The following is a 22813-nucleotide window of genomic DNA, read 5'->3' on the forward strand; positions in this document are numbered from 1 at the left end:
AAGAACCAGATCCAACATGCCAAGGAAATCATTAGGGTTGCAATGGGGACCCGGGTCACTATTCCATGCCCATGAGAAGCCGGCTTTTTCCAGCGTGGCTTTAATCTGTTTTGGCCACCTCGCCTTTTTAGAAGATTTTCAACAAGTTATTGTGAGCTGCCTTCACTAGACGGTTATCGGGCAAATGTAATATCTGTAACAAAAATTTTATCATCTTGATAATGCTCTTATGACACAAATTTGGTAAACCCAGGTCACTTTTAAGAGCCAAACTGCTTTCAAGCCGACTACTTTTTTAAAATACATACATTGCAGAGACTCTAATTGTCTCATTGTAGTGCCCCCCCCCCCCACAATACAATCCTGAAACTCTGCAAAAAACCTAATAGGACGAAGATAGGCTAAAACAGAAAATTTATGGAAAGCGAGAACTTTAAGGGAGATAATCATGAAAGAAGTTCAAACTCAGTTAATACATTGGTACATCTTAAATTCAGTAAGTCAGAGAGGCTAGAAATATCCTCAACAAATTGTTTTTAGCCTTAAATATTCTAAAGAAATTTGGCTCCTAGTTACAAGGAGCATCATTAAAATAAGCTTTTCAATACTTTCATTACAGCTGTGGCCAGGCCTCCCTCGTTAGCCAAGTTTGGCTTGAATGTGTAGTTTTATCGTTGGAAGACTCTACAGGTTCCAATTTGATCTGTAGTTTTTCTTTATCCCACAAGACCAAGATGTTAGCTGGTACGCGTAGACATTCCAAGGGAGAAGGTTGGGCGGTGCTTTCGGTAGCAATGGCACACCCTATGTGATGGTAAGACTTTATTTGTAGTTTTTCTATTGAACGGCTCTAGTTTAGAAGAGAAGACTCCCACAATGCAACAGATTTAATTTTATTCAAGATTGAAAACAAAAAAGGTACTGATACTGGGTGCTTGTGAAGCGAACATTAAGCCAAATCTTCCTTTAGTAATGGAGCATTGTGAGTAGAGCATCTGTAGGGGCATTGTGATTAGATTTGAATCCAAAGTAGTCTATACTCTTGTCCTGTGATTATGTTTAAGCACCATCTATAACTCAAATCACTGGATAACAGTTAATAGACCTGAAAGAAAACAGAACAAAAAATGAAAATCTTGAAGCGAAGAGTTCAAAAAAAGAACAAATAACGTCAAATAAAGAATAGACAAATAAAAAGAATAAATGATGAAGAATAAAAGAATAACGAATACCTAAAATTAAGCCGACTACCAAGGAGGCCGATGAAGCAGAAGCATTCAAAGGCAACAAATCTTGGGCCAAAACTGACCTTAGTGAACCTACTTCCACCCTTATGGTTTTGAACTGCTTTGCTTGCGTTTCTTGCTTGTTTAACTCAGCTTAGTTTTACTTACAAAAAAAAAATAACAAATTTGAACACTTTATATATTTGGCATGCTTGTTGTCATAGTGCTGCATTCTCATTTAAATAAAACTACTATAATGTTTTCATCTATTTCTTTACTTTTAATTAATGTAAAAACTTTCCCCACAAGACATCTTTTCAACAAAAGTAAAGAGCTACATTAAGCCAAAAATTAACAAAAATAAAGTTAATAATCTCCCAAGTGTAAAACTACCACAGATCACTATTCATAAATAAATGAAACTGAAAACAGAAATTACGATCAAACAGTTCGTGGTAAGGAACTGTAATAATAATAATAATAATTTATTTTTAACCCACATCATAACAAGTTATGGCACTTGTGGAGTAACAAAAAGAAAAAAAAATGAAATACACTACAAGTAAAATACACTACAAATAGAAAAAAACATTATGCTACAATGAGATTAACCAAACAGACGGACCAAAGGATGATGAGGCGATAAACGATAAAAAGCTGATTCCGACAACCTTCCATACATGAGGGCCAACTTTGCACTTATATCAGTGACATCAAACTTACGAATTATCTTCCTATTGCTTTACCAAGGGGGGAGATAAAGTAAAAATTTACAATATCTGAAATAAAAAATCCGAATCTGATTAATATCTTTTTTCTTTAGAAGGGGATAAAGACCAAAAAGATAAATGACAGAATGATCACAAAATGTAGCATATAGTCTACCGAGTGCACGTCTATTATACTTCCCTCGATTAGCAACTATCTTAGAATAGCCCGTTTGAATTTTCTTTTGAACATCAAGAACAGTGCACTGCCGTAGGCAAGAAATTGAATTCGTAACAGTAATACCCAACCACCGAAAGGTGGAAACAAGGGGTATTGAAAAACCGCGACAAGCTAAGGGAGCATTAGAGGAAGTCGGACCATTAAAAACTAGAAATTCACATTTCTCAACATTAAGAAAAAGACCAATATTAGAAAATAGACGTGAAACTTTTGAGACCATAAACGAGAGACCTTGCTTATTTTTACACAAAAGTAGAAGATCATCCGCATAAGCAAGATAAGAAACAACTGAGAGTCCAATAAAATAATTTGATCTAATTTCATCTAAAATACCAGAAATGTACATTTTGAATATACTAGGTGATAAAACCCCTCCCTGCTTGACACCTCGACATAAACGGACACACGGAGATCCAGATTTATTAATTTGGAGAAAAGAATTCTCATACCAAAAATGAAGAAGAAAAATGACTGAAAGATTTACACCATTATTAAAAAGGGAAAAAAAAGCTTGACTGTGAACTACATTGTCAAAAGCTTTAGAAAGGTCCAAAGTACACATATAAAGTGGCGACCCCTCAGCCATGCTATTCTTAAGGGCGGAAGAAAGAACACGGTGTGCATGTTGACAACCAATACCAGCTTGAAACCCGAATTGATTCGATCCGAAATTTATATTTTCATTTAAATGAGGAATTAAAATATATTCAATGATTTTACTCAAGTTACACGTAGTGGTTATAGGGCGATAAGATGAACATTGAGAAGGGAGTTTTCCCCGCTTTGGAACTGAGGTGACATTTCCACAAAGAAAGCTATCCGGAACCAGAGAAGATGTTAAACACATTTGGAACAACAATTGCAAATGAAATGAAAGAACAACACACTTTGGATTTATATTATTTACACTAATACCATCAATATCAATGGATGAAGATTTCAGTTGCTTAATTGCATTTTCAACAGCAGTTATTGATACTGGAATAATATGGCCCTGATGAAGAGAAGGCGGTAGAATTTTAGAAAGTAACCGAGAATAATGTGACTGCACAAAAAAATTAATTTTGGAAAAAATTCCCGAATAGTAAACATACCAAGTTGAACTAGAAATCGAATCACTATTATAAAGATCACTTTTATCCAGCTTCTCAGAATTGATCAATTTAGACCAATCCTTTTTAGAGGCTGGAAATTCCATACCCTTATAACGAATAGATTTAAGGTACTTTTTTTAATCATTCTTTGTTTTCTGCTTTATATCCGCAACAGACCCCGTTATAGGTCTACCACAATCAACCCAAATTCGAAGCCAAAGTTTTGCCTTATTTTTAAAATTCTTTAATTCAGGATCGGCAGCCCATATAGATTTCCGCGTTTTTATACGAATACGTTCCTGGGGAACCGCAATTTTTTCAGCTTCTTTCATACATCTAATTATATCATCATAATCAAACAGTTCGTGGTAACGAACTGTAGTAAGGAGCGACCCGGCTCAATAGTAACCAAAACTCTAAAAAATGGAATTTTGATACCAATAGCTACATCAAAAGAATCGCATTTTAATGCTGGTTTTAAATATATAAGTTTCATCAAGTTTAGTCTTACCCATCAAAAGTTACGAGCCTGAGAAAATTTGCTTTATTTTAGAAAATAGGGGGAAAAGCCCCCTAAAAGTCATATAATCTTAACGAAAATCACACCATCAGATTCAGCGTATCAGAGAACCCTACTGTAGAAGTTTCGAGCTCCTATCTACAAAAATGTGGAATTTTGCATTTTTTGCCAGAAGGCAGATCACGGATGCGTGTTTATTTGTTTTTTTTGTTTTTTTGTTTTTTTTTGTTTTTTTTCCCAGGGGTGATCGTATCGACCCAGTTGTCCTAGAATGTTGCAAGAGGGCTCATTCTAACGGAAGTAAAAAGTTCTAGTGCCCTTTTTAAGTGACCAAAAAAATTGAAGGGCACCTAGGCCCCCTCCCACGGAAATTATTTTCCCAAAGTCAACGGATCAAAATTCTGAGATAGCCATTTTATTCAGCGTAGTCGAAAAACCTTATAACTATGTCTTTGGGGACGACTTACTCCCCTACAGTCCCCGTGGGAGGGGCAACAAGTTACAAACTTTGACTTGTGCTTACATATAGTAATGGTTATTGGGAAGTATACAGGCGTTTTCAGGAGGATTTTTTTGGTTTGGGGGAGGGGTTGAGAAGAGGGGGATATGCTGGGGGAATTTTCCTTCGAGAATTTGTAATGGGAGAAGAAAATTTCCATGAAGGGAGAGCAGGATTTACTAGCATTATTTAAAAAAAACAATTAAAAAATAAAAGTGAAAAAGCTTTTTCAGCTGGAAGTAAGGAACAGCAATAAAACTTAAAACAAACAGAAATTATTACCCATATGAGGGGCTCACCTCCTTCTAATACCTCGCTCTTTACGCTAAAGTATTTTCGGTAATTTCAACTACTTATTCTACGGCTTTTGTGATTCAGGGGGTCATTCTTAATGAATTGGGATAAAATTTAAGCTTTAGTGTAAAGAGCGAGGTACTGACGATGGGGCGAATCCCCTCATATATGTAATAAAAACATGAGAATACAAAAGTTCTTTACGTAAGCTAATTTATAAGTTACGTAAATATTTTACCAATAAAAAGATTCGTAAAAAATTAAAAGTTCTAGTTGCCTTTTTAATTAACCAAAAAATCGGGGGGCAACTAGGCTTCGTCCCCCGCTCTTTTTTTCTCAAAATCATTCGATCAAAATTATGAGAAAGCCATTGAGCCAAAAAAAAAATATGCAAATTTCATTTTGATTATTCCTCTGCGGAGAGCCAGAATCAAAACATGCATTGATTCAAAAACGTTCAGAAATTAAATAAAAAAAAACAAGTTTTTTCAACTGAGAGTAAGGAGTGACATCAAAACTTAAAACGCACAGAAATTACTTCGTATATGAAAGAGGCTGCTTCCTCATCAACGCCCCGCTCTTTACGCTAAAGTTTTTTACTGTTTTAGAAAGAAGAATTGAGAGAAAGAGTCAAACTTTAGCGTAAAGAGCGGGGCGTTGATGAGGAAGCAGCCTCCTTCATATACGAAGTAATTTCTGTGCGTTTTAAGTTTTGATGTCACTCCTTACTCTCAGTTGAAAAAACTTTTTTTTTTATTTAATTCAGATAAGGAATCATTATGGTGACGAAAGAGCGAGCTAAAAACAAGAAAAAACAAGAATATTATCAATGTAGAGCTATTGAAACATCCATTGCGAGAAAACAGTATTACCAAAAGAAAAGAGACAGTACACTGGAAAATGTTAAAAACAAATTCAAAACGAACGAAGAAAGAAACAAAACCAGAAAGCACATAAGAATGGTAACAGAGTTAGCTATTTATGCAGATTTTGAGAATCGTAACTCTCAAGCTACTAAAGACAAAGAAAAAAAAAGATATTTAACTGGTGAAAACTATCGAAAGAGAAAAGCGAACAGAATAATGAATAGATGCTGGATTGATAAAAGTTACCAAGAAAAAGTTAAGTGATCTGCAAGGTTGTATCAAACAGCCCACAGAAATAAAATTGAGGAGGATTAAAGAGTAAAACCTTACAAAACGTGAGAATTTCATCTTTGCGGAGCTTTAGTCAGACACTTCCAGGAAAATTGAGGAGAGTCATCAGCCAATCAGGGAGGGTCAAAATAAACTTTTCAGGAAGCTAGTTCAATCTAGGATGGAAAATGATATTTTTGTACACGTACAATGATTCTCAAACAAAGAAAATATCGTCGGAGATTCGTCAAGAAATCTAAGAAAATGGCAAACATTCAAGCTGGTTACACTGAGATAGATTTTAAACAGATTCGAAAACAGAGATCAAGCTTCTCTTTGGTCTATTCTTTAGATATAAGTCACATTTTCGTTTGCAATGTATTATGGTTTTGCTATTTCTTGTTTCTTGCCTTTTTTCATCTGTTGGGAGCAATAGTAATCTTGTGTAATTTTGGACTTGTCAAGTGTTAAAAACCAATTCTTCTTTCCTGTGTATCTTTCAAATATTCACACAAGCTAAACTAACACGTTTTTCATTCCATTTAATTTTGCTTTATCTTCTAACCACAAATTTCGTTGTACAACCTTTTAGTTTGCAATTCAGTGTGATTTTTACACTTCCTTGTTCCATGCTTTTTCTTTAGCTGTTCAGAGTTATTTGTCATCTTTTATAATTTTGTATGTGCCATTTATACTTAAAAACAAAATGCCCACTCCTGAGGGGAAAGTTATGTAGATTTTGCTTAATTGTGCTCATGAATATGATCTCACTATATTATATCTTTTTCCAAAACTAAGGCTCTAATAAAAAAAAATTCTGACTCGTGACCTATCGAGATTGCTTTTTCAATTAAGAAAATCTCTAGCCTTGCCTGCCTATCAAATAGTACCTCTAGACTGTTTGTACTAGTTCATATAGCCTGTCAATGGTTTCATATAATTCTGAGACATAACAAGCTACTCTGACATCGTTTTATGTTTTTACATAGAAAAGGAATTATCAATTTTCTCCCATTCGCATTTGCTTTTTGAAAAACAGGCATTCGGAAACATTTCAAATGTCCCAATTTTTTAGCAATATATTAAACAAATCCATTCTTAGGCGGACGTTTTTAAATTATGTTGTAAAAATTGTAATTGAAAAATATTTTACATAATAAAGCATAATTAGATACGATTTTCAAATTAATTTCAATGAATAAAAAAAACATAATTCAGAATAAACTGTTCGTAGAATTTGATTTCATGAAAAGCAATAGATAGAGTAAATTTTTCTTGGTATTATATATTGATACCAAAAAATAGTTAATAATTTTTGAAATGCTGAATTGATGGAATATCGATACCCTGATCTCCATCAATCAGTGTACCACAGTTCAAGGAGTTACCAGGAGCTATGTATTTCGTAACATGACACGTCTATCATTCCACGCGTGTAGACTCTTACGGCATTTTATTAAAACAAAAGTTTTCCCGAAAGGGGTAAAGAGTGAAGTTGAAACTTAAAACGAAAAAAAATCACTTCACGGCCTATCAAATACATCAACAAAACTAGTACAAAAAAAGGTACGATGTTTCCAGGGCTTCCACTTCTAGGGAGATTACCCTATTTTAGGGGAAAATCACTTCTTTTAGGGACACTTATTTTGAATCTAGGGATTCAGGGAAATCTGGGGTAAAGTAAGGGTTTTTAGGGATCTTCAGGGAAAATTCGAATTTTTCAAACGAAGGCTGACAAATTCTGATAGATTGCAGATTATGCTCAGTCTTCTTGAAAATACTTATGCCGCAACACTGACTTATATTGCAAAGATCAGCGCGAAATTTCAAATAAAAGCTAAAGCGTGGAATGACATTCATTAGGAAGGGACGACTTTAATCCCTTGGATTTTCATTCATTAGGTATTTAGTAATTTAGTTTAGGTAGCCTAGTATTTAGTTTATTTTTAAGCAATGCCTATGATTGGGTGTAAACTGCCCAACATAAAGAGTATTGGCTAGGCAGCAATTATAGAATAGGAGCATGCGACCTATGCACTTAGCATTAGGGATTCTTTCAATCTGCTGGTGACCTCTTTTTCCCGTGGTAATCTATCTGCAAATCCACAGGGGATTATCCAAATAAAGCACCAGCTGCCTTAGCCGGGAGCCTGGGCAGCACCAGCTGCCCATGGAGGTGACCGTAGGTCGATGGGTGAAAGGTCAGAAACTATAATTTTTCAATTCTAAAATTTTCTTTCAGTTTTATACATTCCCTTCTATGATTGTACAGTCCAGTTAAAGCACATCTGACCTCTTTAGGAGTAAAAAAGAAAAAGCAATTCTGCTACTTAAAAAATGAATATTTTAATTGATTTTGTGACTACATCAATTTTAAACAGGTCAGAAGGGCTTAAATTTAATTATGAAGTAAGAAAATATGATTTAAACCATGAAAGAACAGTTTTTGACTTGATAATTGGCAGGCATTGATGTTTCATCCTGACACAAAATGGCACTCTCCATTGCTTAGCTAAAAAAAAAAAAAAAACAAGGCTCCAGCTACAATCTGATCATAGAAGAAAGTATACAAGACATTTACGGAAGTTGAAAGACTTATTTCTACCTAGTACGGTCCTGAAAGACACTGACCTAAGGTCACCCTCCTATACAACATGTGCAGATTGTGGCTTCTATGTCAAAATTTAGGGACAGATGCTGGTGTTGGTGCAAACTGTGGCTTTTTTGCAGAAAAGTTGCAATCCATACTGTCTATAAAGGACCCTGCATTCTGTTAAAACTAGCTGTGAGTACCCTTATTTTTAATCTGATGATTCACACACTAATATTTAGTCTAGTCTTTTGTTCATGTCCACTTGCCTGCCACTTGCCATTTGGAATCACGTAAAATCTACTGTTTTGCCTTGGACTGCAGCAATGTGAAGGTAACAAATTAAAGTATTTTGTTAAGCTAGGTTTACAGAGAAACTTCTTTTGTGTTGTTTTTGCTTGGGTTGGTCCCTCCTAGGTTAGAAGACATCAAAACAAAGCTCTTCTAGTGAAGAAGTGGGTCACAAATTTATTTTTCCATTTAAAGTGGTGTTCCAAATCTGAAGATACTTTACTTTGATACTTACTTTATTAATAAAGACAATTTAACTCTTTACTATTTACATCTACTGCACTAACGGAAAAACTGTTTTGCCTTGGACTGCAGCGATGTGAAAGTAGCAAATTAAAGTATTTTGTTAAGCTTGGTTTACAGAGAAACTTCTTTTGTGTTGTTTTTGCTTGGGATGGTCCCTCCTAGGTTAGAAGACATCAAAACAAAGCTCTTCTAGTGAAGAAGTGGGTCACAAATTTCTTTTTCCATTTAAAGTGGTGTTCCGAATCTGAAGATACTTTACTTTGATACTTACTTTATTAATAAAGACAATTTAACTCTTTACTATTTACATCTACTGCACTAACGGAAAAACTGTTTTGCCTTGGACTGCAGCGATGTGAAAGTAGCAAATTAAAGTATTTTGTTAAGCTAGGTTTACAGAGAAACTTCTTTTGTGTTGTTTTTGCTTGGGTTGGTCCCTCCTAGGTTAGAAGACATCAAAACAAAGCTCTTCTAGTGAAGAAGTGGGTCACAAATTTCTTTTTCCATTTAAAGTGGTGTTCCGAATCTGAAGATACTTTACTTTGATACTTACTTTATTAATAAAGACAATTTAACTCTTTACTATTTACATCTACTGCACTAACGGAAAAACTGTTTTGCCTTGGACTGCAGCGATGTGAAAGTAGCAAATTAAAGTATTTTGTTAAGCTAGGTTTACAGAGAAACTTCTTTTGTGTTGTTTTTGCTTGGGTTGGTCCCTCCTAGGTTAGAAGACATCAAAACAAAGCTCTTCTAGTGAAGAAGTGGGTCACAAATTTCTTTTTCCATTTAAAGTGGTGTTCCGAATCTGAAGATACTTTACTTTGATACTTACTTTATTAATAAAGACAATTTAACTCTTTACTATTTACATCTACTGCACTAACGGAAAAACTGTTTTGCCTTGGACTGCAGCGATGTGAAAGTAGCAAATTAAAGTATTTTGTTAAGCTAGGTTTACAGAGAAACTTCTTTTGTGTTGTTTTTGCTTGGGTTGGTCCCTCCTAGGTTAGAAGACATCAAAACAAAGCTCTTCTAGTGAAGAAGTGGGTCACAAATTTCTTTTTCCATTTAAAGTGGTGTTCCGAATCTGAAGATACTTTACTTTGATACTTACTTTATTAATAAAGACAATTTAACTCTTTACTATTTACATCTACTGCACTAACGGAAAAACTGTTTTGCCTTGGACTGCAGCGATGTGAAAGTAGCAAATTAAAGTATTTTGTTAAGCTAGGTTTACAGAGAAACTTCTTTTGTGTTGTTTTTGCTTGGGTTGGTCCCTCCTAGGTTAGAAGACATCAAAACAAAGCTCTTCTAGTGAAGAAGTGGGTCACAAATTTCTTTTTCCATTTAAAGTGGTGTTCCGAATCTGAAGATACTTTACTTTGATACTTACTTTATTAATAAAGACAATTTAACTCTTTACTATTTACATCTACTGCACTAACGGAAAAACTGTTTTGCCTTGGACTGCAGCGATGTGAAAGTAGCAAATTAAAGTATTTTGTTAAGCTAGGTTTACAGAGAAACTTCTTTTGTGTTGTTTGTGCTTGGGTTGGTCCCTCCTAGGTTAGAAGACATCAAAACAAAGCTCTTCTAGTGAAGAAGTGGGTCACAAATTTCTTTTTCCATTTAAAGTGGTGTTCCGAATCTGAAGATACTTTACTTTGATACTTACTTTATTAATAAATACAATTTAACTCTTTACTATTTACATCTACTGCACTAACGGAAAAACTGTTTTGCCTTGGACTGCAGCGATGTGAAAGTAGCAAATTAAAGTATTTTGTTAAGCTAGGTTTACAGAGAAACTTCTTTTGTGTTGTTTTTGCTTGGGTTGGTCCCTCCTAGGTTAGAAGACATCAAAACAAAGCTCTTCTAGTGAAGAAGTGGGTCACAAATTTCTTTTTCCATTTAAAGTGGTGTTCCGAATCTGAAGATACTTTACTTTGATACTTACTTTATTAATAAAGACAATTTAACTCTTTACTATTTACATCTACTGCACTAACGGAAAAACTGTTTTGCCTTGGACTGCAGCGATGTGAAAGTAGCAAATTAAAGTATTTTGTTAAGCTAGGTTTACAGAGAAACTTCTTTTGTGTTGTTTTTGCTTGGGTTGGTCCCTCCTAGGTTAGAAGACATCAAAACAAAGCTCTTCTAGTGAAGAAGTGGGTCACAAATTTCTTTTTCCATTTAAAGTGGTGTTCCGAATCTGAAGATACTTTACTTTGATACTTACTTTATTAATAAAGACAATTTAACTCTTTACTATTTACATCTACTGCACTAACGGAAAAACTGTTTTGCCTTGGACTGCAGCGATGTGAAAGTAGCAAATTAAAGTATTTTGTTAAGCTAGGTTTACAGAGAAACTTCTTTTGTGTTGTTTTTGCTTGGGTTGGTCCCTCCTAGGTTAGAAGACATCAAAACAAAGCTCTTCTAGTGAAGAAGTGGGTCACAAATTTCTTTTTCCATTTAAAGTGGTGTTCCGAATCTGAAGATACTTTACTTTGATACTTACTTTATTAATAAAGACAATTTAACTCTTTACTATTTACATCTACTGCACTAACGGAAAAACTGTTTTGCCTTGGACTGCAGCGATGTGAAAGTAGCAAATTAAAGTATTTTGTTAAGCTAGGTTTACAGAGAAACTTCTTTTGTGTTGTTTTTGCTTGGGTTGGTCCCTCCTAGGTTAGAAGACATCAAAACAAAGCTCTTCTAGTGAAGAAGTGGGTCACAAATTTCTTTTTCCATTTAAAGTGGTGTTCCGAATCTGAAGATACTTTACTTTGATACTTACTTTATTAATAAAGACAATTTAACTCTTTACTATTTACATCTACTGCACTAATGGAAAAACCTACGTTTTTGCTGGCGTGCAGTAGTAAAAGTTAACCATTTTCTAAACCAACCAACAAACAACATAATAAATAATTAATTATCATTTATCAAGCTGGGCATACTTCGTTTTGATTTTTGCAAACTAGTGCAATGCAACCATTGCAAATTTTCGGTCCATCCGTACTCCATACTGCAAACTTAAATTATACATGAGGTAATTTAAGTTAATTGACGATATGCACCTTAATGCCCATGAGCATAGTTTAGCATGATCTAGTTATTGTGTACCCTTGTACAAGTAATTATAGAAATAGACTAGTTTTGATCACTAATAAAACACTTTTTCTAGAGAATATTGACATGCAAAGTTCGTCTGAAAGCCAGTGTACTGACTCAGAGGAAGATAATCTTCAAATTGCATCTAGTCCCGAAAGACGACTGGATGACGAAGATGATGATGTTCCTGAAGTTCACCTCCTGGTGGCTCCTCCAAAAAAAAAGCAGGGTTCAGGGCAGAATTCCCAAAAGAAAACATACGAGCAAAAGTCTGTTGACAAGTGGCTTCAGTTACCAATGTGTAAAAATTGGATAGAGAAAAGAGTGTCAAACAAGTCAAAGAAAAAGACTTATGTACCATACTGTAAGTTCTGTTTGAAGTATGTGTATTGTGGGAAATCAGAGTTGACGAAGCATGCACTGACCAAGCAGCATATAAAAGCAAGCAGTGAAATCGAGACGAAGTCTGGCAGCATTGAAAAACTTCTGACTGTAGGCAGTCATTCCAAAGAAATTGAACAGCACATCTGCATATTTTTGGCAAAACATAATCTGCCGTTACGTCTTGCAGACAGCTTGATTCCTTTCCTCAGAAAATTATTTCCCAAAGACCAGGCCCTGGCAGGGGTCACATTGGGTAAACAGACAGCTACAAATATTTTGCGACAGAATTTTTCGTTGGTGCTACAGAACCAGTTAGTCGAGTTGCTCAAAACCACTTTTTTCTCTGTGATAATTGACGAAACCACTGATCGTACTATTGATAAACAGCTAGCTATCATGGTTGTATTTTTTAGCGAGAAAGATCTAAAACTTCATGTCGAAGTATTGGATATGGTTAAGTGTAGTGATGGATCGGCTGAGGGCCTGACTAACCGCATCAAGCAAGTCATTGAAGAAAACTCGATTCCCTGGCAAAATATTGTTGGATCTTGTGCAGATACAACTAATGTCATGTTTGGAGCCAACAGATCTGCTTCAACCCTTATGAAAGCCATGATGCCACACATCTTGAATGTGAAATGCTCATGCCATCTTATTCACTTATGCTCGTCATATGCATGCTTGTCACTTCCCAAGATACTCGAAGACCTGGCGCGAAATATCTATGCCCACTTTCCAGAAGCGCTTCCAGGCGAGAGAAATTCGCCGAATTTCAGGAGTTCTTCCGATGCAAAGCACACCGAATTCTTGCTCTGGGACAGACCCGTTGGTTATCCCTTCAGGCCTGTGTGAAGAGGCTTATTGAGCAACGGGTTGCACTTATTCAGTATTTCGTAGAAACCACGTTTGAAGACCCAACTGCAACAAATGACCTTATCTTGTTGACATTACAAAGCAAGTTGACAAAGCCATACCTTGAATTCATGGACTACTCTCTTGGCCTCTCCAACGAATTCAATACAGTTTTTCAATCCGAACTCCCACTTCTTCACTCCCTGAAGCTTAGTGGCAGCAAACTTGTGAATGATGTTGCGTCTAACTTCATGAAATTGGACTATATTCGCAATGTTGGTTCGTTTACTGAACTGGATCCTTACCTTTCAAGTGAGTATCTGCCTTTAAACCAGACATATGTGGGAATAGCTGCAACCGATTCCATGCAAGAACTCGAGGATGCTCAAGAGCCAAGTGATAACATTGATCTCTTTTACCAGTCGTGTCGAAACTACTATATAGTCCTGATCAAGCAGATCAAAGACCGGTTCAAGTTTGAAGACGAAATTTATGACATTTTGGCTTTAGTTGAACCAAGGAATGCAAGAAATCTGAACCCAAGATCTCTAAGGCCACTATTTGTGAGATTTCCTGTTCTAACAGAAAAGTGTTCCCTCCAGAAAACGGACGTAGAATGGAGGTCACAGGCAATGACTGATGTCACTGAGCTTCATTTGGGAGATGCCCAAGTTGAAGACCTGTCAGTTGAACAATACTGGAAGAAAATACTTGGTCTGAAGACTCGCTGTGGCGAAATCAAGTACCCGGAACTGCGGAAGTGCATTTCGCTGATATTCTCGTTACCTTTTAGCAACGTTCCAGCTGAACGTTTGTTCAGCCTCCTGAAATTGATCAAAACAGACATGAGAAATAGTCTCGAAAATGTCACCCTAGTCTCACTGATCCGAGTCAATTACTGGTTGAAAAACGAAGATAAAACTTCATCAACTGTCAGTATACCGAAAGCTGTCGCTGGCTTCAAGACGAAGGCAAACGCTACGTGCGATGAAGTGCTGGAGATGACACTTGTTTGAACTTTTTTATGTATTCTCGTTAGTGTAAAGATGTTATCATTATCTGAAATAAAAAGATCTCAGTTTGAACTTTTGTATGTATTCTCGTTAGTGTAAAAGATGTTGTTATCATTATCTGAAGTAAAAAGATCTCATGTAAATTCTGTGGAAATCTAGGGCAAAATATCCTTTTTTCTAGGGAGAAATATAGGGAGAAATCAGACCTAAACATGAGGACTTCTAGGGAAAATTAGTATGAAAATAGGGAAAATTGAAATCGAAAAGTGGAAGCACTGGATGTTTCTATGATTGTAAAAAACTAGCGCTTTACAGAAAACAAAAAAGCAAGGATAAAAAACAGGAACGTCGATTTAGGAGTCAAAAGTGACGTAGCCCGACAACAATAAACTAATCTATAAAGTCTTTCATATTCTTACACTAGCTGTAAAATCAGTAACTTTCAGTATACATAATACATTATTTTAAAAACATAAGCATTAAATAAATATTATTTTAATAGCCCCAAAGTCATTGAACAGCACACAGATATTATGGATTGATCTCTCAGGTAAAATTTTGGTCTAACCTGCTATAATGCCAATAATGAGTAATATACAATCTTAAATAGTAAGAAATACGCTTTAATATTACTCGTAATGAGGATCAAATAAGGCATAATATGAAATCTGATTATTTCTCTTTATACAATAGAAAATTCAGTCATTGGAGTGAGCCATTGTGCACGAGTGATACCAAATTAAACGACAAAAAAAGCAACAATCATAAAAGGCTTTATTTTTATGCTGTAGGAAGGGTCCCCAATCGGTTTGCTATTACTCTACAAAAACTCCTAAATTATTTTGTGTTTTCAGTAAAGTGCTATTTTTTTTAAACATAAAACACAGGGAAACACAATTAGTTGTTTCGTTTGTAAAAATTTTATTTATTTGTATTAGGTAGGCTGTGAAGTAAAGGCTTTTTGTTTTAAGTTTAATTTGGTTCTTTACTTCTCTACAAGATTGCACTAACCTAACTGTTAACTACTAACTGTAGTTTAGATAATAATTTCATAAATCATAATGGAACGAGGAATGTGCTGTTGAAGCATCTGTAAGGGATAAACAAGTTGGAGGAATTTAATTTACGTCAGAATTTCTTAGTTCAACTGAAATTGCTGATTTTCCACCCCAAGACTTGAAATAAAAGACTAAAACGGAAAAGCTTAATCGGAAAAGCTAAAAATTAATCTTTGCTCATTTTTATAAAAATTTAATGTAAAAACAAACTGCGATGATCTTCTTTATTCACACGACATGATTTCTGTTCACTTTAAGTTTTGATATCGTTCCTTACTTTCAGCTGAGAACTTTTTTTTGTATAATTTCTAACCATCTGCAAACAACGGGGAATAAGACACCTCTGCAAACAACGTCTGCAATTACGAAAAATCCTCCGTTTATAAAAAAAACTTTTTATCCATACTTTACAAAACAATACCTGTTTTGGCACTAAAAACAGAAATGCAGCTATAGTTAAAACTTCATAGCGGTCTTTATTTTATCCAGATCTACTAGTCACTGAATAGTTAACCTGCTACCAAATGCAAGACAAAGCATAGGGAAGAAAAAGAGGTTAGTACAAGATTGCACTAACCTAACTGTAGTTTAGATAATAATTTCAGAAATCATAATGGAACGAGGAATGTGCTATTGAAGCATCTGTAAGGGATAAACAAGTTGGAGGAATTTAATTTACGTCATAATTTCTTTGTTCAACTGAAATTGCTGATTTTCCACCCCAAGACTTGAAATAAAAGACTAAAACGATGATTATGCCAATGTGTAATTTAGATATTCAGAGGAAACAGGCATTGGAACGCTCCTGGTTCTTACTTAATTATATAAAAACCCGATTAAAGCAAAACCATAAGACTTGGGAAAGGCTGGAAAATGTGACTTAAAACTAACGAATAGCACAATAAACATGCTACTGCAAAATTTAGATAATACTTCCAGAAATCGCACTGGAACAAGAAACGTGTTATTGTAGCACCTGTAAAGGTTAAACAAGAAGGAGGAATTTCATTCACGTCAGAATTTCTTAATTCAACTGAAATTGCTGGCTTATGAGCACCTGACTTGAAACAAAAGACTGAAACGATTATTATGCCAATGCGTAATTTAGATATTTCAGAGAACATAGGCATTGTAAAATTCCTGGTTGCTACTGAATTATCTTACCTGATGAAAATACCCCCCCCCCCCCCATGGAAAATAAGGCTTTCCGAATTTGAGAATTTTATTTGAGTTTTTTTGTTGTTTTTTTCGTAGGGGGAAGGAATTTTGGTACTTGTGTATTATACGCCACTCACTTGAGTTTACGTTGTGTGAAACTTGAGAACAAACCGTTTTCTCTATTAGTTTCTTTCAGCTTAGCACGAGATGAGACAAAGGCAAGTGACAGAATAGATAGGAAATATATAATTTGGGCTATATGTTTGCATATAAGGAGGGAGGTAAAGTATTCGGACAGTTTGAAGTGAAACAACAATTCCTACTTCATAACATGCAGAATAAATGTACATAGCACATTTTGCACACAGACCCACTATACTTTACCCTCCCAAATTTACATATAGCGAAAATTTGTTTCTAAGTAACGAAAAAACTAACAAGTAAACCGGTTTGTTCTCGAGTTATACACATCGTAAACTTGAGTGAATGGCGTATAATACACAAGTTCCAGAATTTTTCATGGAGAGAGAGAGCAAGATTCATTTAAAAATGATCAGAACTTAAATTTAAAAAAAATAAGTTTTAAGTAATTTAATTTTGATCGTTTTTAAATAAAACTATCTGCATAATCTGTAAGCAATGGAAAAATTACAAAACTTAAAAAGGCGCTTAAACTTCAACAGTGGGATTCTTTGATTGTTGTGTAGTTAGGGAGAAAAAGAGATAGCTCAAAGGTTGTATTTTAGAGTCAAAACATCCCAGCTCTCATTCAGCTTTCAAATAAGTACAGAATTAGTCAAACAGTTCGTGGTAACGAACTGTAGTAAGGAGCGACCCGGCTCAATAGTAACCAAAACTCAAAAAATGGAATTTTGATACCAATAGCTACATCAAAAGAATCGCATTTTAATGCTGATTTTAAATATATAAGTTTAATCAAGTTTAATCTTACCTATCAAAAGTTACGAAAATTTGTGTTATTTAAGAAAATAGAGGGAAACACCCCCTAAAAGTCATAGAATCTTAACAAAATTACATCGTCAGATTCAGCGTATCAGAGAACCCTACTGTGGAAGTTTCAAGCTCCTATCTACAAAAATGTGGAATTTTATATTTTTTTTTGCCAGAAGGCAGATCACGGATGCGTGTTTATTTGTTTGTTTGTTTTTTTGTTGTTTTTTTTTCCAGGGGTGATCGTATCGACCCAGTTGTCCTAGAATGTTGCGATTCTAACGGAAATGAAAAGTTCTATTGCCCTTTTTAAGTGACCAAAAAAATTGGAGGGCACCCAGGCCCCCTCCCACGCTAATTATTTTCCCAAAGTCAACGGATGAAAATTCTGAGATAGCCATTTTATTTAGCGTAGTCCAAAAACCTTATAACTACGTCTTTGGGGACGACTTACTCCCTCACAGTCTCCGTGGGAGGGGCTACAAGTTACAAACTTTGACCAGTGCTAACATATAGTAATGGTTATTGGGAAGTCTACAGGCGTTTTCAGGAGGATTTTTTGGTCGGGGGAGGGGTTGAGAAGAGGGGGATATGCTGGGGGAACTTCCCATCGAGGAATTTTTCATGGGGGAAGAAATTTCCATGAAGGGAGCGCAGGATTTACTAGCATTATTAAAAAAAACAATGAAAAAATATATATGAAAAAGTTTTTTTTTCAGCTGGAAGTAAGGAGCAGCATTAAAACTTAAAACTAACAGAAACTATTACCCATATAAGGGGCTCACCTCCTCCTAATACCTCGCTCTTTACGCTAACGTATTTTTAGTAATGTCAACTATTTATTCTACGGCTTTTGTGATTCAGGGGTCATTCTTAATGAATTGGGACAACATTTAAGATTTATTGTAAAGAGAGAGGTAATGACGAAGGGGTGAATCCTCTCATATATGTAGTAAAAACATGAGAATAAAAAGTTCTTTACGTAAGCTAATTTATAAGTTACGTATATCTTTTACTAATAAAATGATTCGTAAAAAAAGATTCTTAAAAGTTCTAGTTGCCTTTTTAATTAATCAAAAAACTGGAGGGCAAATAGGCTTCCTCCTCCGCTCTTTTTTTCTCAAAATCATTCGATCAAAATTATGAGAAAGCCACTTAGCCAAAAAACAATAAATATGCAAATTTCGTTTTAATTATTCTTCTGCGGAGAGCCAAAATCAAAACATGCATTGATTCAAAAACGTTCAGAAATTAAATAAAAAAAACATGTTTTTTCAACTGAAAGTAAGGAGCAACATTAAAACTTAAAACGAACAGAAATTACTTCGTATACGAAAGGGGCTGCTTCCTCATCAACGCCCTGCTCTTTACGCTAAAGTTGTTTACTGTTTTAAAAAGAAGAGTTGAGAGAAAGAGTCAAACTTTAGCGTAAAGAGCGGGGCGTTTATGAGGAAGCAGCTCCTTTCATATACAAAGTAATTTCTGTTCGTTTTAAGTTTTAATGTTGCTCCTTACTTTCAGTTGAAAAAACATGTTTTTTTTATTTAATATCTATCAAGATCACGCTTACTACCCTTTACTTGCAATTGGAGTAGATGATAAGGCACACGAATACAATTAAGCAGTGTAGATAAAGACAATATATATAAAGCAATATCGGCTCTTTTCCAATTACTACATTTAAACCATTTAGAATTCCCAATAGGGGCAACATTGCAAAGGTTACGTTTCAGTTCAGTAGTAAATGAAAGTGATAGATGGTCAATGTCATCAGACTCAATATCAACATGAATAATCGAGCATTTTAGCTGTGATGAACTGATTATATGATCAATATTAGAAACACTACCAGATTGATGGATATAGGAGTATGATAAATCTTTCTTCAGAATCACGTAAGGGGGCATGCACTCCAATATTTCTCGGGATCGATAACTTTGTTCATCCAAATCCGTGTTAAAGTCACCAAGAACTACAAAATCAAGTTTATTTTCCTTGACACGATTCATCACGGACTTTAAAGACTTGCATGTAATAGCAAATTTATTTATTGACTCCACTGTATTATTTTTATATGGAAGATAAACATTAGCAAACACAGTACTATTTACTCTAACAGCAAGAATGTGCTTATCCGAATAAAAAAGGGATGGGTTCGAAAGATCAATACTTTTTTTAAAAATACAGGCCAGGCCTCCAGAAGGGCGGCCACGCGTGGTAACAGCATCAGAAGTAAAAACCGAATGAACAGAGCTTCGATGAAGGAAATTTCTGCTAGAGGCAGTTAACAAAGTTTTTTGCAGGCAGATAACGTCGAAGTTCTCGTACAGATCGTCAATATAAGCATCTTTATTTTTTGTGCCATTGATATTGTGCGATATGATTGAAATTTGTAAAGTCATTTAGAGGTTTGTTGACTAGCAAAACCACGGAGAACGGAGCATGACATGCTAAAGGACACGTGTTCACCATTGCAATTGGCACATTTTGGTGAGGCATTGCATGGATTTTCTTTTGAACTAATATGAGGGCCGGCACAACGAGCACATTTGGGCGCAGGACTGGGACAAGAAGACTGGAAGTGATGGGGCGATCGGCACTTAAAACAACACTTTGGAATTTCCTTAAACTCACTCAGTCTAAAGAATTCATAACCAATTCGTACACCGTCTTTGAAATAAGCTGCTTTAGCAAAAGAATCCACAAAATCAAGCTTAACTGTTTTAGAAGAGCCAAGCCTTTTGGCAGCAACAATGCCGCTACAATTTGTGAAAGACTGAATCGCATAATCCTCTGGAACAACTTTTATAATGGCCGAATATTTCTTAGAAATTTCTTTGGTTGACGTACCGGCGAGAATGACGGGAACAGATGCACGGAAGTCTTCGGCAGCAGATTTATCAATATTTACATACCACTTATCGTGGACCGGGCGAATACTGGATACAAGTTCATGGCCACTGATTTTATCAATAGCGTCTTTCCTTTTAATTGGATCCGATAGATGAGACGGCACTTGAGAGACGACAATAGTGGTTGACTGGCGATTAGAGCCTATAGGTTTTGGTAACTGAGGGTAATTGAGGCTATAATTGTCCAACTTTGCTGACGCAATTTGAACAAGTTGATGAACTTTAGAGGCCAATTGTGAATAGGCCACAACCGTCAACACTGGAACTTCAGTTGGAAGTTTAATAACATAAGTTGGCATAGAGATACTAGCTTCATCACACTTCTTCAAAAGATCGAGCATGTCTTTAATATTACTGGTTGCAGACTTTGCACCACTGCGGCGAGGGGGAATTTCATCAGGCGCAAGTTTCGACCATAAATCAGCCTTAGCTTCAACTATTTTTGGTGAAGCAAAAAAAATCCACTCCATATTCAATAATTTCCTTCTCAGAAATCGAATTCTGCCAATTACTTTGGACAAAATTTAACACAGGCGAATATATAAGTTCAAAGTCATTCAGATCCTCCGATTGTTCGCAAATACTTGGCATCTTTTCAAGGCACCTGTTTTCAACCACCACACAATTTAAACCGTTCAATTTATAAATATAGGTCACTGATATATGACATTACAAATTCCAAGCCAATTGTTGCGAAATAACAAGGTTACTGAATTAATTATGAAGCATAGGTCAGGATTAAAAGTCTCTATAATTCCAAGGCAATTGTTGCGAAATAACAAGGTCACTGAATTAATTATGAAGCTTAGGTCAGGATTAAAAGACTCTGTGATCCCAAACCAAATATTGTGAAATGTTAAATTAATTCACTTGACAAGAAACTCACTGATTTAGCAGTGTTCATAAGATATCCAATTTTAGCTGTTAACGCATTGAACTCTGAAACAAGACTAATAAGCAGCGACCCACCTCAATGGTAACCGAAACTCTAAAAAATGGAATTTTAATACCAATAGTTAGGTCAAAAGAATTATATTTTTTTGCTGATTTTAAATATATAAGTTTCATCAAGTTCAGTCTTAGCCATCAAAAGTTACGAGCCTGGGAAAATTCGCCTTATTTTAAAAAATAGCAGGGAACACCCCTTAAAAGTAATTAAATGTTACCGAAAATCACACCATGAAATTCAGCGTATCAGAGAACCCCACTGCAGGAGTTTCAAGCTCCTATCTACAAAAATGTGGAATTGTGTATTTTTTAGCCAGAAGACAGATCACGGATGTGTGTTTATTTGTTTTTTGTTTGTTTTTTTCCAGGGGTGATTGTATCGACCCAGTGGCCCTACAATGTCGCAAGAGGACTAATTCGAACGGAAATTAAAATTTATAGTGCCCTTTTTAAGTGACAAAAAATATTAGGTCTAAGTTACAAACTTTGACCATTGTTTACATACAGTAAGGGTTATTGGGAAGTGTACAGTCGTTTTCAGGGGGAATTTTCGTGTTTAGGGGGAGGGAGTTACGTGGGAGGATCTTTCCATGGAGGAGTTTGTCATGACAGAAGAGAATTTTCATGAAGGGGCTGCAGGATTTTCTAGCATTAATTAAAAAAAGGTGAGAAAAAAAATTCCGCTGAAAGTAAGGAGCAGTATTAAAACCTAAGAAGAACGGAAATTATTATGTAAATAAGGGGGTTCATCTCCTCCATAATACCTTGCTCTTTATGCTAAAGCATTTTCAGAAGTTTTAACTATTTATTGTACGGCGTATCATATATGGAGCTCCTCTCTTGAGCACGGTGTTCTTTTGATGCATCCAGCTCTTTCAATAAATCAACAATAAGTCTTATCTAGGGATTCTGTAATGGTTCGTGGCTTAATTCCTCAGCTAGCAGACCTAAGTAATCTACATTAGGATTACTAATATAAACGCCCCCTGCTAAAAACTCGTTGCGAACCAGATGTAATGTCTGATTGCCGTCTATTATCTCCCGACGTACCCTTGATAAAATATCAGCTGTCATTTTAGTCCCAGGAATATGCCTATACGATAGAAGACAACTTGAAAAAGGGTATAGAGAAAAGTCGGCAGAAAGAACAAACGACTTCCATCTTTAAGTAACCCTATTAAACGGTTTGTGGTAACAAACTGTAGTAAAGAGCGACCCAGCTCAATAGTAACCGCAACTCTAAAAAACGGATTTTTGATACCAATAGTTACATCAAAATAATATTATTTTAATGCTGATTTTAAATATAATAAAATATATTATAAATATATTTTATAAGTTTTATCAAGTTTAGTCTTACCCATCAAACGTTAAGAGCCTGAAAAATCTAATTTATTTTGGAAAATAATAGAAAACATCCCGTAAGAGTCATAGAATCTTAACAAAATAACACCATCAGATTCAGCGTATCAGATAACCCTCTTATAGAAGTTTCAAGCTTTTATCTACAAAAATGCGGAATTTTGTATTTTTTGCCAGAAGACAGATCATGGATGCATCTTTTTTT

The 22813-nt window shown here is 35.3% G+C and overlaps 1 long non-coding RNA gene across 1 annotated transcript in view; it reads right to left on the reverse strand.

Annotated features, from left to right (window-relative positions):
* Window positions 1–877: 877 nt before the first annotated feature.
* The window catches only part of LOC136033692 (uncharacterized), a 41993-nt gene continuing 20057 nt past the window's right edge, over window positions 878–22813 (reverse strand). The window contains exon 2 of the long non-coding RNA XR_010618996.1: window positions 878–1105. This is a non-coding gene — a long non-coding RNA (uncharacterized LOC136033692). The remainder of the gene's footprint in view (window positions 1106–22813) is intronic.

Source organism: Artemia franciscana, chromosome 12 (genome assembly GCF_032884065.1).
Source record: "Artemia franciscana chromosome 12, ASM3288406v1, whole genome shotgun sequence".
In the NCBI taxonomy this organism is placed as follows: Eukaryota; Metazoa; Arthropoda; class Branchiopoda; order Anostraca; family Artemiidae; genus Artemia; species Artemia franciscana.